The sequence below is a fragment of the Oncorhynchus tshawytscha genome, linkage group LG16, assembly GCF_018296145.1.
Source record: "Oncorhynchus tshawytscha isolate Ot180627B linkage group LG16, Otsh_v2.0, whole genome shotgun sequence".
Lineage (NCBI taxonomy): Eukaryota > Metazoa > Chordata > Actinopteri > Salmoniformes > Salmonidae > Oncorhynchus > Oncorhynchus tshawytscha.
This window is the reverse complement of record NC_056444.1, coordinates 16,802,680-16,819,675: the sequence shown is the minus strand read 5'-3', so window position 1 is coordinate 16,819,675 and position 16,996 is coordinate 16,802,680. Positions and strand designations below refer to the sequence as shown.

General features: G+C 40.8%; 1 protein-coding gene across 1 annotated transcript in view; it reads right to left on the bottom strand.

Moving 5' to 3' along the window:
- LOC112215415 (brother of CDO-like) overlaps positions 1-16,566 on the bottom strand; it is a 57,545-nt gene extending 40,979 nt beyond the window's left edge. Inside the window, 1 exon segment of the mRNA XM_042298858.1 lies at positions 16,326-16,566. The gene's annotated coding sequence lies outside the window, so the exon portion shown is untranslated.
- Positions 16,567-16,996: the final 430 nt, after the last annotated feature.

Genomic DNA, 16,996 nt, shown 5'->3' with positions numbered 1-16,996 from the left:
CAAGCTTATAGTGTATTCAAGGTTTAAAAATGCTTCTAAAGTTTGTAATTTCCACTTTAAAATATCAGACTTGATTCACCCTAAAGATGAACGTATCAACCCCTACAAAAAATGTCAATTAATTATAATCCACATAATACTAATAATAACAATAATAGTAATAATAATAATAATTCACATTTCTTGTTCCTGTAGGATTATTTTCCTGCTGTAGGAAATTAGATCAAATAAAGATCCTACAGCCTTGTACATGGATTATAGGGCCGGGAATTGCCAGGGACCTCACGATACCATATTATCAACATACTTAAGTGCCAATACGATATGTATTGCGATTCTATATGTATTGCGATTCGATACTGTGATTTTATTGTGATTTGATGTTGTTTCAAACATATTGCTCACCATAATATTGCAATAGTCAAAACAATACAAGATATTATTAAAAAAAATATCCCGACGTAAATGTATCGATTTTTCCCCCAAATTGATTTATTTTTATTTATTTTATTTTGTGGGTGGATCGGCTCTATATTGTGGAAAGACTGTTGCTTCCATCAATGTAATTGTCTGTATCATTTCCAATCCCCCATAAATTTTGGGGGTAAATATATATATCCATATACATACACGTACATACCCATATATATAAATATGCTTACATAAACATTCATACATACATACACATACATACTTTTTTAAAGAAAATACCTTTATTATTCCCCGCAAACCCTACCACCCGTCCCCCAACTGGAGTAAACTAATAAACAATATGACTTAGGCTTCTACCTTCAGTTTCTACATATTACACACATTTTACAGACACAATCTATTTTACAATAGTTATATTTTGTTTGTTTTTAATCCTTTATTTCTGATGTTCATCCAGTTTGATTTCTATTTGTAACTGTGCTATTTCACAACCTTTCTGAACCTATATACATTTTACAGACCCCGTATGTTTTACATTCTTTATCTTATTAGTCCCACCCTTCAGCTCCATTCAACCCCTCCCATCTATCTCTCAACACCATCCAGTCCCACCCTTCAGCTCCATTCAACCCCTCCATTCTATCTCTCAACACCATCCAGTCTCACCCTTCAGCTCCATTCAACCCCTCCCATCTATCTCTCAACACCATCCAGTCCCACCCTTCAGCTCCATTCAACCCCTCCCATCTATCTCTCAACACCATCCAGTCCCACCCTTCAGCTCCATTCAACCCCTCCCATCTATCTCTCAACACCATCCAGTCCCACCCTTCAGCTCCATTCAACCCCTCCATCTATCTCTCAACACCATCCAGTCCCACCCTTCAGCTCCATTCAACCCCTCCCATCTATCTCTCAACACCATCCAGTCCCACCCTTCAGCTCCATTCAACCCCTCCCATCTATCTCTCAACACCATCCAGTCCCACCCTTCAGCTCCATTCAACCCCTCCCATCTATCTCTCAACACCATCCAGTCCCACCCTTCAGCTCCATTCAACCCCTCCCATCTATCTCTCAACACCATCCAGTCCCACCCTTCAGCTCCATTCAACCCCTCCCATCTATCTCTCAACCCCATCCATTTTGGATTTCTATTTGCCATATATTTCTCAACTGTGCTGTGATGCTTCACAAAAGTACTAATCCTTTCTATTCTCATAGCTTCTACGGATTGTAAATTAAAGATTAACATTTTTGCTAAAAATAATTATTCTATTATTGATTGATTGACTATGGCTTTTTAAAAACAACCAGTATTGCTATCTGCAGCGTTAGTTCTAGACAAATGTTGCAATTCTTCAGCAATTCCTGAACCTGTGACCAAAAACGAGCTACATATGGACAATACCAAAATAAATTATCTAATGACTCTGCCTCCTCACAGCAAAATCTGCAGAGCTGGGAAGATTGTTATAATATATACATTCTATTGGTTGCAAGAATTTTGTATAATAATTTAAATCTAAAAATTCAAAGTATTGACTCCGGCGTTGAGTTGCGTGTCAATTCATAAACCATGTGCCAAGGAATCTGTATGTTGAAAATCTCTTCCCAACTATTTTTGCAATTTATATGGCACAGCTGTCAGTTTTTTGGTCCTTAAATTAAATTGGTATATGTTTTTATTTATCACACTTTTCTTTAACCATTTATGGTCTTTAATACAGGGCCGACAGACAAGTTCCTTACTTTTTCCCCTTCTACTTGCCTCTTCCATTTTTGTGGTAATGCTGCAATTAGTTGGTTGTAATTTTGGGTAGAGCAGACATTTCCATATGTCTGTGTTAGCTGCATGTGTGACATAACTCCACCAGTTCGATATATGATATAATTTACAAAAAACTACATTTTTTTTAATACATTTTATCGAAAAATATGTTTTTTTAAATCAATTAGTATATTTGAGTTCAACCACAATATTTGTTGTATTATTTGTTCTCTCTTTTCAAGTGGATTAAACTGAAATTGCAACCAACTTTCTAAGACTTGTTTAAAAAATAACTATATTTTTGAGATTATTTCGTTTTCAAACAACCGAAAGTGAGCCGTTGTAATCTGAATAAAGGGAAAAAGGACATTCTTGAACATAGGATGAGACATTCCTACCAATTTACTAGAGAACCAGTTTGGATTTAAGTATAACTTTTGTATGACTGATGCCTTTAGTGAGAGGTCTCATGCTTTAATATTTAATCATTTCTGCCCTCCAAATTCATTCAATTTTAATTTTGTCTGACATGCCATTCCAAATCAAATTTAATATTTCTTGTTCATATAATTTAAAAAGCATGTCACTAGGTGTAGGCAAAACCATAAGCAAATAGGTCAACTGTGATATGACTAAAGATGATTTTTCCAGAAATTGACAGGTATTTTCCTTTTCCATGGTAGCAATGGTAATTGCTAACTTTCTATAAACATTTATTGGAGTGAGATCATTTCTTTCTTTCGGGATTTGTATACCGAGTATGTCCACATCTCCGTCAGACCATTTTATTAGTAAACGACATGATAATGTAAAAGTTTTAGTGATCCAATACATAATATAATACACTTACCATAATTTGGTTTTAATCCAGAGAGGTTAGCAAAAGTATCTAGATCCTCTATGAGTCTGTTGGGGCTGTTGGGGCTGTTGGGGGATTCTAATTGTGGTTTTAAAAGAAAACATGAATCATCAGTGTACAATGACACCTTAGTTTTTAAGCCACAGATTTCTAATCCCTTAATATTATTGTTGGTTCTAATTTTAACAGCTAACATTTCAAAGGCAATAATAAATAGATATGCCGATAGTGGACAACCTTGTTTTACTCCTCTTGACAGCTTAAAACTTTCTGAGATGTAGCCATTATTTACTATTTTACACCTAGGCTTACTATACATAACTTTAACCCATGTTTTAAGAGATTCTCCAAAATTCAAATATTCTAAGCATTTGTATATAAAATCGAGTTGCACTTTATCAAAAGTCTTTTCAAAATCAGCTATGAAAACCAGGCTGGTGTCCCCGATATTTCATAGTATTCTATTGTTTCCAGTACTTGTCTTCTATTATCTCCAATGTATCATCCATGTAAAAAACCTGTCTGATTAGGATTAATAATATCTGACAAAACTTTTTTAATTCTATGTGCCAAGCATTTAGCTAGAATTTCTGGACTCCAATTTTTTTAATTGACTGGATCTTTATATATACACCACTTGGATCCTGTTTCAGTAATAATCAAATCAGACATTCTTGTTGCGTGTCAGATAATCTACCATTTATATAGGAGGGGTTAAAATATGCTAATAATGGTCCTCTGAGTATATCAAAAACAGTTTGGTATACTTCCACTGGTATCCATCCAGCCCTGGAGTTTTCCCAGCCTTGAAGGCTTTAATTGTATCAAGAAGTTCCTCCTCTGTAATTTGGCCTTCACATGAGTCTTTCTGTACAGATGTTCATTTTACATTATTAATAGGAAACAAATCCATACAATTAGCTTCGTTTAGTGGAGATGGAGGAGACTGAAATGAAAACATGTTCTTAAAGTACTTTACTTCCTCTTTCAAAATATAATTTGGTGAATCATGCGTGACTCCATCATTTGTAACAAGTTTCAATCATTTTTTTGCGAGCATTTCTATGTTGAAGATTGACAAAGAATGTGGTGCATTTCTCCCCATATTCCATCCAGTTCGCTTTATATTTATAATATATTACATAAATAAATACGTGTATAATTAATTTTAAACATTTAGTTCCACCATGATAGGACAATAAATAAATAAGTATGTATATCCCTCATCTGAACAACATTGAAAGCTCTCTCACAACCCCGGCTCACAGCAATACTTTGGTTCTGGGATATGCAACCATTTCCTTTCTCACTCAACGCCACACTTTCCCAAACATAAAAAACACACATCACACCATTCACACATACTGCGCCTTCTGTTTACTGAGTTTTTATCTTCACCATGTTGAATTAGTGCTTTTGTGTTCCAATTAGATATATTTGAAGATAGATAGAGAAGCTATATTATTTGTTGTATTAATACAATCCATAACCGGGCTAGAATTGTGTGTTTCATAACTTGCCTCCTCTACGAGAACTTTGTAATTATTAAAATAGCCATGGAGTAGTCTTCGTGTCTCTGACCAACTGGTTATCGATATATAGTTCATCGACGACGAGAGCTACTCATTTACCTTTCTATCTATTTTCCTTGAAAATTGGATACAGAACTTTCTGCAATTTCCTTTGGGAACTGGACATTCATGACAATTTTCTTGCCAGCAAGTCTTTTACTCAGGCTTTTAACTATTATTTTATCATTAAAGAAAGCTAATTTGGCAACAGTTGGGCGTTCATACCTCTGCCCTCTCTGTCCGAAGCGGTGTACACATTCGAGTTGGATTTTGGCGATAGCTTCGCAAGGAATCTGAAGCGTTGTAGGGAGGAACTCTCGAACTACAGATTCAGGAACTTCTTCTTTCTCTTGGATACCTGTAAGTACCAGATTCTCTCTCATGGATCTAGTCTGTATGTCAAGTAAGGCTTCTCTCAGAACGGTGTTCTCCTTCTAAAATTCATTCACTTCAGATTTCATCTTATTGACTGTCCCTTTCAGCTTGTTCGTATCTTTCTCCAATGTCGTTGCTTTTTCGTCACTCATCTCAAGGCCTTCAACTCTTTTAAATCCTTACTGACTAGTTCAAGTATACCCAGTTTGTCATTTATAGATTTTTTTTAACAGATCGATTTCGACCTTTTCCATTACCACTGGTGAAAATATTAAATTGTCTGTGTCTGTAGAAAAGTCACGTTTTTGTTTTGAAACAGGTTTCCCCGTCTTACTCTCCGTCATGTTTGGGTGTTGCTTGTTTTCGTAATATTTGTCGATAAATTTCTCTCATCTGAAGATTTTTTTTTGTGTTGTTATCCAGATTGAAAGTATTCACCCACCAGATCGTGTAGTGCTAATATTTAGTCTAACTTACCGATATTGAATATTATGTTTTTATCTTGAGGTGGTCTACATACAGTTGAAGTCGGAAGTTAACATACACCTTAGCCAAATACATTTAAACTCAGTTTTTCACAATTCCTGACATTTAATCGCAGTAAAAATTCCCTGTCTTAGGTCAGTTAGAATCAACACTGTATTTTAACTTGGGTTAAACGTTTCAAGTAGCTTTCCACAAGCTTCCCACAATAAGTTGGGTGAATTTTGGCCCATTCCTCCTTACAGAGCTGGTGTAACTGAGTCAGGTTTGTAGGCCTCCTCGCTCGCACACACTTTTTCAGTTCTGGCCACACATTTTCTACAGGGTTGAGGTCAGAGCTTTGTGATGGCCACTCCAATACCTTGAATTTGTTGTCCTTAAGCCATTTTGCCACAACTTTGGAAGTATGCTTGGGGTCATTGTCCATTTGGAAGACTCACTTGCGACCAAGCTTTAACTTCCTGACTGATGTCTTGAGATGTTGCTTCAATATATCCACGTAATTTTCCTCCCTCATGAAGCCATCTATTTTGTGAAGGGCACCAGTCCCTCCTGCAGCAAAGCACCCCCACAACATGACGCTGCCACCCCCGTGCTTCACGGTTGGGATGGTGTTCTTCAGCTTGCAAGCCTCCCCTTTCCCTCCAAACATAACAATGGTCATTATGGCCAAACAGTTCTATTTTTGTTTCATCAGACCAGAGGACATGTCTCCAAAAAGTACGATCCCCATGTGCAGTTGTAAACCATAGTCTGGCTTTTATAATGGCGGTTTTAGAGCAGTGGCTTCTTCCTTGCTGAGCGGCCTTTCAGGTTATGGTGATATAGGACTTGTTTTACTGTGGATATAGATACTTTTGTACCTGTTTCCTCCAGCATCTTCACAGGGTGCTTTGCTGTTGTTCTGGGATTGATTTGCACTTTTCGCACCAAAGTACGTTCATCTCTAGGAAACAGAACGCGTCTCCTTCCAAAGCGGTATGACGGCTACGTGGTCCCATGGTGTTTACACTTGCGTACTTTTGTTTATACAGATGAACGTGGTACCTTCAGGCGTTTCAAAATTTATCCCAAGAAATGTACCAGACTTGTGGAGGTCTACAAACATTTTGGCTGATTTCATTTGATTTTCCCATGATGTCAAGCAAAGAGGCACTGAGTTTGAAGGTAGGCCTTGAAATATATCCACAGGTACACCTACAATTGACTCAAATTATGTCAATTAGTCTATCAGAAGCTTCTAAAGCCATGACATAATTTTCTGGAATTTTCCAAGCTGTTTAAAGGCACAGTCAACTTAGTGTATGTAAACTTCTGACCCACTGGATTTGTGATACAGTGAATTATAAGTGAAATAATCTGTCTGTAAACAATTGTTGGAAAAATTACTTGTGTCATGCACAAAGTAGATGTCCTAACCGATTTGCCAAAACTATAGTTTGTTAACAAGAAATGTGTGGAGTGGTTGAAAAACAAGTTTTAATGACTCCAACCTAAGTGTATGTAAACTTCCGACTTCAACTTTAGCTACGTTCAGTCCGCCATCTTGCCACTTCCGAAAGTTTGTCATTCTTACATGTGTAGGATCTTAATTTGAGCCAGTTTGCTACAAAAGGAAAATAATAATCCTGCATCCACAGGAAATTTGAATTATTACGTGGATTATAATTAATAAACATTTTTGTAGGGTTTGATATATTTTTGTTAGGGCAAGTCAAGTCTGAAAGTTTAAAGTGGAAATGACAAACTGTAGAACATTTTATAAAACTTAAATACACTACAAGTCTGCATTTCCTGCTGTGCAAGGAAATTGCCAGTAACAACAGAGTGATAAAACACATGTGCATACACCAATGTACATTTGCACATACATACAACCTACTCCCTGTGAGTTCTTCCAAGGCTGCAGTGGAGGGAGGGAGGGAGGGAGGGAGGGAGGGAGGGAGGGAGGGAGGGAGGGAGGGAGGGAGGAGGGAGGGAGGGAGGGAGGGAGGGAGGGAGGGAGGGAGGGAGGGGGCAGGGAGGGAGGGTGGGGCAGGGAGGGAGGGAGGAATGAGAGAAGACGGAGGGGAATGGAAGGGGCCCCTAGCTCCTTTGGCAGCTCATACATCAGAGTGAATAGAACCAATTATAAATCAAGAGACATTTCTCCCTATTATTCAGTAGGAACCAGGAGAGCTCAGCCCAGCCCATCCTGCCTCCTCCTATACTGCTCTCTCTAAGGAGGCAGGGAGACACGACAGAGAAAGAGAGAAACTGAGAGAGAGAAAGATACATGTAGAACAAGGCAAAATTAAACATTGCGTCCCCCTTGAACAATCCAGTGCCCCTCGTGGGCCAATCAGTGCAATTTTGTAAATGACGCATCTCTATGGCAAGACCCATCATTCACCCGAATCTCATCACAATCAGGCCAGTGGTGTTTGAGATATAGTCTAGGTTAGCTAGACTCATATCCCTGAGCATGTGTGCCAAATTTCATCACTGAGTCAAACAGATCAAGTTATAGCGCCACCGTGAGGTCAATATGAATGTTCTTGCCTATGTTAAGTCTTGACAGTGTTTGCAACATGCATACCAAATTTAGCTGCATCATTCAACCAAGTTTTGTCAAAATCAGGCCAGTGCTGTCTGAGATATCGCGTGTGACTAATGTACGAACAAACATACTAACGGACGGAGACAGATCCACAGTCCCTTCCCTGATTTCATCATGGGGGACAACAAGGGGGCATCTAGCACAGAGGTGATAGAACGGAGATATAAGAAACAGCCTTGGGAAAAATAGGAGAAAATAAGGGAGGGAAAAATATAGGGCTATGGCATAGAGACAGGAGAGAGATGTCTAAGAGATAGGGATCATGTACTATAGAGAACTACTAGAATGCTTATTACATAGTAATAAAGTTCAGGTGTGTGTGTGTGTGTGTGTGTGTGTGTGTGTGTGTGTGTGTGTGTGTGTGTGTGTGTGTCGCCTTGAGCCCTAACTGCCACAGGAACATATGATGAAGGCTGGATTACAGCTGTGTGTGTGTGTGTGTGTGTGTGTGTGTGTGTGTGTGTGTGTGTGTGTGTGTGTGTTTGAGACTCTCTGACAGACATTATAGCACGGCCAGAGGAGTTCCATGTGTCCCGTCACTCAAACGATATTGATGTCGTTCCGGACTAAAAGAGAAGCAGGCCAAAACGCAGGACTGCACATGTGCAGACAGACAATACACAGACCTGTGCCAATAGCAATAGACAAACGAACACAGGCAGAAACTGGGATAATCTGCACAGGAAGACCTGTGCAGCTCGCTGTCACACCAGGACAAGATAGCATCACAAACTACTGTGCTGCTGTTCTCAGACCAGTTCTTCTGATTTATGAGTGAAGCAACAGAAATAGACTAGTGGTATTAACCCAGGCCAGGGAAAGACGCCATACTCCATCCATCCAGTTAAGAGACAGGTTTCCACATGTCTGGGAATAATGATGACGTGCAGTCCTGAGAAATAGATACGTTTTATCACTTTTGCCTATGATGGTAGTAGGACCCATATCACCATCACCTTTCTTCCTGATACTAACTGAAAAATCAAATCACTATCACCTTTCTTCCTGATACTAACTGAAAAATCGTTGAGTGACAAAGTGCACGTCTTTTGATTCAGAGAACAAACTCAACAACCCCGGACCCTGAAATACTACTGCAGGGTTGGTAGGTTACTTTCTAAATGTAATCTGTTACAGTTACTAGTTACCTGTCCAAAATTGTAATTTGTCACGTAACTTTTGGATTACCTAAACCCATGAATGTAATCCGATTACTTTCCCCCTAAAAGGCATTAGAAGAAGACAAAAAGGATCCATCAAACACATTTGGTGTGTCATCACAGTGGTCTCTGACTTGTGGTCAGACTCCCTCAGGTGGAACAAACTTAAACTTGCGCCTTTTTTCAATGCTGATTAAATGTCATTGAGAAAATAGAAAAGTGCCATAATGTATTTTTTTCACAAGCATCCTTTCTAAATTTTTATGTAATCCAAGAAGTAATCATCTAGTTTCTCAAAATAATCTGTAATCGGATTACAATATTTTTGCTGGTAACGTAACTGCTAAGTTTTTTTTATAATCAGTTACTCCCTTTTCAACTACTGGACAGAGAAACGTGACTCCTAGCCACAGAAACAACCAGATATGCAAACAATAACCAATGAAAAACTACTTTGAGCGTAAGTGAAGAGTAAGACATTGGTTGATCCCTCCCTAGAGCAGACATTCCACTGTCTGTCATAAACAACAGTAACATTCCGAGAACTGTCCCAGAGAGTGATGGATTATTCAGTTATAACCCAGTCACAACACATTGGCACAAGATGGTGTGCAAGAATGGAGGGAGAATAAATCATTGGGAACCAAAATAAGTTGATGGCTCCGTGGGGCTCTGTTCTCACAAGTTGTTCAACAGTGTGTGTGTGTGTGTGTGTGTGTGTGTGTGTGTGTGTGTGTGTGCGTGTGTGTGTGTGTGTGTGTGTGTGTGTGTGTGTGAGAGAGAGAGAAAAGGAGAGAGAGGGAGAGATAGAGAAAGAGCAAGGGGGAGAAAGAGAGAGAGCGTGAGGAGAGAGAGTGAGTGAGAGAGAAAGAGCAAGGGGGAGAAATAGAGAGAGAGAGAGCGTGAGGAGAGAGAGAAAGAGCGAAGGGGGAGAGAGAGAGAGAGAGAGAGATCGTGAGGAGAGAGAGAAAGAGCAAAGGAGGGAGAGAGAGAGAGCGTGAGGAGAGAGTGTGAGGAGAGAGAGTGAGTGAGAGAGAGAGAGAAAGAGCAAAGGGGGAGAGAGAGAGCAAAGGGGGAGAGAGAGAGAGCAAAGGGGGAGAGAGCGTGAGGAGAGAGAGTGAGTGAGAGAGAGAAAGAGCGAAGGGGGAGAGAGAGAGAGAGCATGAGGAGAGAGAGTGAGGAGAGAGAGTGAGTGAGAGAGAGAAAGAGCGAAGGGGGAGAGAGAGAGAGCATGAGGAGAGAGCGTGAGGAGAGAGAGTGAGTGAGAGAGAGAAAGAGCGAAGGGGGAGAGAGAGAGCGTGAGGAGAGAGCGTGAGGAGAGAGAAAGAGAGCATGAGGAGAGAGAGTGAGTGAGGAGAGAGAAAGAGCGAAGGGGGGAGAGAGAGAGACAAACAAGACAGAAACAGGGAGAGGGTACTACTGTACTGAGCGGTTTCAGTCAGAGTGCTGCCGTGCTAATTGGTGCTCATGGAGAATGGCCTTTGAGAGGGTGAACAAATATCTTCCTAGTCTCTGGAGTTTACCAATGATCTGACAACACTATGCCAGTCTCTCACAAACAGCAGAGTGTGCGTCAACTCAACTAGGGGTCACTAATGCTGGAGATCACACATGCATTTATTCAAACATACGGGTGACTTCTAGTCAAGTGACTCAGTGCGGTACTGTACTCTCACTGTGACAGGTCTCAAGTAAGAGACATACATTCAACACCTCTAAAAGGCCAAAAGCACATAGCTCCAGACACCGTCTACACCTCTCAAACTATGCTGACTTTTCACTCCTCCGTGGCTACCGCTCTCCTTTATATCTGTCCTCCCCTTTTTAAACGTTTTTTAATGTCATCTTTATTTAACTAGGCAAGTCAGTTAAGAATAAATTCTTATTTACAATGATGGCCTCCTGGGGAACAGTGGGTTAACTGCGTTGTTCAGGGGCAGAACTCGGGGATTCGATCCAGCAACCTTTCGATTAGTGGCCCAACTCTATAACCACTAGGCTACCTGCCGCCCTCCCCTCCCTTTCTCTGTCACCCTTCTACCCGTCTCTCCTCCACCTCCTTTCTCCAACCCTCCCCCACCCCTCCCTCTCTCAACTCTCCCCTTTTGTCCTGTGTGGGAGAGGCTGTGGATGGCTAGTGAGGTATGCAAGGTCTGGCCGGGGAGGCAGGGCGGCTCGGAGCCCCAGGGGAGGGTACTGCACCCTGGCCACCTGCGCTCCAGGCTGGACACCGAAAACCTTCAGGACAAGAGCAACCTGACCCTACAACCCCTATAACCCTAACGCACAATATGTCAACTACACAGCCAGAACGCCCTGTATGGAAAACTACAGAGCAATAGGTAGGATCTCTGGGAGAATGTTCAATTACAGCAACTCCTTCATTGTTGGCTATGTGTGTGTATATAATCACTCTATAACACTAGTAGAACCAGCTGATATGGATAGACTCCATGTAATGACAGATACACACACCCTACTACAGCCTAAAGCAGGGAAGTGCAACTGGCGGACCCACCAATCAATCCCACCACCAAATGTTTGTTTTTTTTATCTACATTTTTGGGAACTCAGTGGGAGTCATACTGTTGAGAGATAGAATCGTAGAACACACAAGGTGAAATGTCTAAATGTGGTTGTGCATCAGACATTTTTATCTTGTTATGTCAGTCACTGACAGTCAATGAAATGTAGATTGGTAAATGAGTCTAGCGGACAGATATCTAAACTTGTAGAAATCATGGTCGAATTACCTACCGTGGGGCCCCCATTGATTTTGTTTATCCGTCTCACCATGTTAAAAACTGCTAAAACGTCTTTCCACCTTATGGCAACGTGTAGAATTGCATGAAATGAACTCTAAAACTTTGGTTATCTCCGCTGTCAAGCAGGGGGCTAAAATGTTTTGCTCACAATTGGGGGGACCCTCAAAAAAAATTCACTTAGGGCCCCTAAAAGGCTAGGGCCGGCTCTGACTGCATTTGTGGGTATGGATGTGAGTATGCAAGCCCACAAGCCACTGCTGCCCGTCATGATGAATTCCGATTTTTTTGTGGCCCATAACTCCATCAATGTGGCCCATCCCTGGCCTAAAGTATCTCTCTTTCACACACTCCACAGTGCACGCTACGAGAAATACACATCCTATCATACACTGTGATCTGACTTCACTGGAACATGCAGGTCATCCTGAGAGGGAAATGTTCAAGACGAGAGTGACAAGCTGCACATTCCTGTGTAAAGACATAATCCTGATTGGAGAACCATCATGCACACACACACACACACACACACACACACACACACACACACACACACACAGAGTCAGGCACACACACACACACAGAGTCAGGCACACACACACACAGAGTCAGGCACACACACACACACACACAGAGTCAGGCACACATACAGAGACAGGCACACACACACACACATAGAGTCAGGCACACACACACACAGAGTCAGGCGCACACACACACAGAGTCAGGCGCACACAGAGTCAGGCACACACACGCACACAGAGTCAGGCACACACACACACACAGGCCCGCAGATAGCTGCCTGCTATGACTGCATGATTGTACCCGCTGTAGAACAGATGAAAGCCTACCCTCAGCAGGTTGTCTCCTCTTGTCAATTAACAGAAATGTTACACCCTCTAAGAAAACAATAAACCTTTCCACAGTCAGAACTTCAAAAGTCCCACATCCAGAATAAGAACTATACACCCAGAGTCATAGCTAGAACAAAAACTATCCATATGGACTCAGTGCCAATCTATATCCATGGCTTCAGAAGCAGAACAAGACACAGCAACCAGAACCTACTCAGTGTAACCACTAACCATGGACTCATAGCCAGAACATAGCCAGTACAAGAGCTCTCCTACCCAATGTTACTATAGCCAGAACCAGATCTATCCAAGAAGACATACCCAGACAGGGCTAGATCAATCCAATGAGTCCTAGCCAAGCTTCCAATGGACAGATGCAGACATATCCAGACAAGGCTAGATCAATCCAATGAGTCCTAGCCAAGCTTCCAATGGACAGATGCAGACATATCCAGACAAGGCTAGATCAATCCAATGAGTCCTAGCCAAGCTTCCAATGGACAGATGCAGACATACCCAGACAGGGCTAGATCAATCCAATGAGTCCTAGCCAAGCTTCCAATGGACAGATGAAAACATACCCAGACAGGGCTAGATCAATCCAATGAGTCCTAGCCAAGCTTCCAATGGACAGATGCAGACATATCCAGACAAGGCTAGATCAATCCAATGAGTCCTAGCCAAGCTTCCAATGGACAGATGCAGACATACCCAGACAGGGCTAGATCAATCCAATGAGTCCTAGCCAAGCTTCCAATGGACAGATGCAGACATATCCAGACAAGGCTAGATCAATCCAATGAGTCCTAGCCAAGCTTCCAATGGACAGATGAAAACATACCCAGACAGGGCTAGATCAATCCAATGAGTCCTAGCCAAGCTTCCAATGGACAGATGCAGACATATCCAGACAAGGCTAGATCAATCCAATGAGTCCTAGCCAAGCTTCCAATGGACAGATGAAAACATACCCAGACAGGGCTAGATCAATCCAATGAGTCCTAGCCAAGCTTCCAATGGACAGATGAAGACATACCTACTGAGAGTGGACCAAAACAATGTCAAACACACACCTATTAAGGCAACAAAAAATAAGGACCTGCCATGTGTTTTTAACAACTCACAGTACTTCAAGGCCTGATGTTATCTTTCCAAAATAGGCATATGGACTAACCCTTATCTTTAACCCTGTTGTTACCAACGAGTGGTTAATGTTGGGCTGGCATGGAAATGGAATGGTAAAATGTGTGCGTTCATCAGCGCATAGCTAATGGCTGTTCATAACTGCCAAATAAGGTCAGAAGACTGGGAAAGGAAAGAAACCCAGGCAGACTGGAATCAATTAGAGAATAGCTTTGATCCACCCGTCCGCCGATGATCAACAACAAACTCTACCGCACCATAGCTACCAAACAAGAGGTTCCTTATATTCAGACAGAGGCACAGCAGCCAACGCCAAACATACATAGCCTCTTTTTAAACCAATTCACTTATTCAGTTTAATTGAAGAGATAACTCTGCTCGACCTTTAATCTAACTATTGAGCTGAAAGAATCTCTTCTCTCCAACTGACATGGTGTCTTGTCAGTTTAATCGTGGTGTTTTTTTCTATGCGAGTGAGTCAGGCTAAATGTAATCCAAATAACAAAACGACACCTGGAGGTACACCCCCCCCATTGTGAGAATGACACCCATGCGAGGACTCGCCAAGAGCTCATTAGCGCCACTGGATTAGAAAAAACATTTTCTCATTAAATCAATCATTCCTCAGCAAAGGGATGATATCCCACTTGGCAAAAACTGGTTGAATCAACGTTGTTTCCATGTCATTTCAACAAAATAATTCAACTGTGATGAAGTTGAATCCATGCAGAAAACTTACAAAAAGTCATCAATGTAAGGGAATTTCCTATTTTTTCAAGTGGTGGAAGAAGTACCCAATTGTCATTCTTGAGTTACACAAGTAAACATGGAAGTCACCCAGTAAAACGCTACTTGAGTAAAAGTCTAAAAGTATTTGACAAATATACTTAAGTATCAAATAGTAAAAGTATAAATCATTTCAAATTCCTTATATTAAGCCAAGCAGACAGCACCATTTATAAAATATGCATTTGTGTTTAGTGAGTCCGCCAGATCAGATGCAGGTGTTCTCTTGATGATGTTCTCTTGATAAGTGTGTGAACAGGACCAGTTTCCTGTCCTGCTAATCATGCAACATGTAACGAGTACTTTTGTGTGTCAGGGAAAATGTGTGGAGTAAAAAGTACATTATTTTCCTTAGGAATGTAGTGAAGTAAAAGTTGTCCAAAATATAAATAGTAAAGTAAAGTAGAGATACCCAAAGGAACTACTGAAGTAGTACTTTAAAATATTTTTACTTAAGTATTTTACACCAGTTTTTTTTCATCCAACTTTTAACCTAAATTCAATGTCATATGTCATATTTTATTTTGATCTCACGTTTGTTGAAAACTCAACCAAATGTTAATCAAAAATAGACGTTGAACTGACATCTGTGCCCAGTGGGATGAGACGCCCTTGACAGCTTGCAGCTAAAATACATTTCGGCATTCCACCACATTGATGGTTCAGAAGAGTTGACCAGCTGTCCATTTATTGTAATAAGGTTATTCTTGCACAGTGGAAGTTTGGTTTAATGATGAGGGGAGTGGGTTATTAAAAGCACGCAATTAGTGATGTTAAAGCTTTGCGCCATGAGAAACAAAATCTGTTCAGGCCATTTTATGGTGAATCAGGCTAATAAATAAGATGTAGGCATGGAACCAATAATATGAGGATGGAATTTGGCAGTGCTTGCGGTGCCTGTTTTATGTTACTCTCTATGGGAACAACTACAGGCTAAGGCCTGCAAAAATCGACACACTATTGGTCTTAAAATGAGAACTTTGAATCACAAATCAAATATATTTATATCACGAACATAATAAAAAAACGTATTCACACACCAAGATGAAAAGTTAGAAAAACGATTTTTGCAAAAAAAGGACACAATTCCAAAAACTGAAGGCAGAAATGATAGCGCAGCCAAAAGCTACCACCATCACTCAATGAGTCCCAAAACTATATTTTACAACCTTTCAAAAATAACATTTCAAAATTCGTATTTTTCATGACCGTTTCGTTCCATATCCCAAATATTACGCGCAGTCTTTGTTTCTATTGAGTTGGCCTGAAATGGAACGCAATTAAATAAAGACGTGGAAACAAAACAATTGTTGCTCACAAAGTTAGTAAGGTACCCGCATCCACATAAGAACATGGGAAACACTAAACTTACACCAATTATGTTATCACACATACGTGCATAAAATATGATACCTCGATAGCACCCGTTATTCCACGAATACAAGTATATTGTTAACTTGTAACGCATGTGTTATTACTTCGTGTAGTAGTAGTGCAAAACATGTATCATTTGTAGAGGTAAAAACTTACCAAAACGTGCTTTATTTGGAATTCACTCCTCACAACACCACTTGATCTCCTTCTCCGCTTTTTACTTCAGTAAACTTTCAGGGAAAAAACACTTTTCACTTTTTCTTTTCCCTCTAAAGCTACTGCTTTAGTAATTTACTGCGATGCCACCGTCATTTTCTTCGGCTCCCCAAGTTCTCACATTGAAAGGCCGTTTTTGGATGACTGAGCTTGCAAACAATTCTCTCTTTTGCAACGCCTTTTCGGGTCCTCCCACTTCCCAAGAAGGGGGAGGGATTTGAACAATAGGGACTCGCTCCTAAATCCCAACGTTTGGTAAAGCCGTCTAGTTTCCCCCAAGAAACACTCTAGTTTCACCGCACCGTGGATCTTACCGCCGTGCGCGATGATAAAGTGTTGTTTCAACTCATGTACGTACTTGTGCGTAAAGGAGTTTAATAAGATAAGTACATGAGCTAAAAAAAACAAGTTCACAAAAGTTAAATGTGGTGTGGGGAGAAAAAGACGCCCCCCCCCTAGACTGGTGTGTTCCCCTGATTTGGTATGCGTTGTTCCCAAAGAGTTTTTATTGACCCCTGTCCATTGAAGCCCGCAGGCCTCTCTCTCTCTAGCGCAGCTGTGGCGTGTTGTGTGCAGGAGGCAGACGCAGTTAGAGGCATCTCACTACTCTC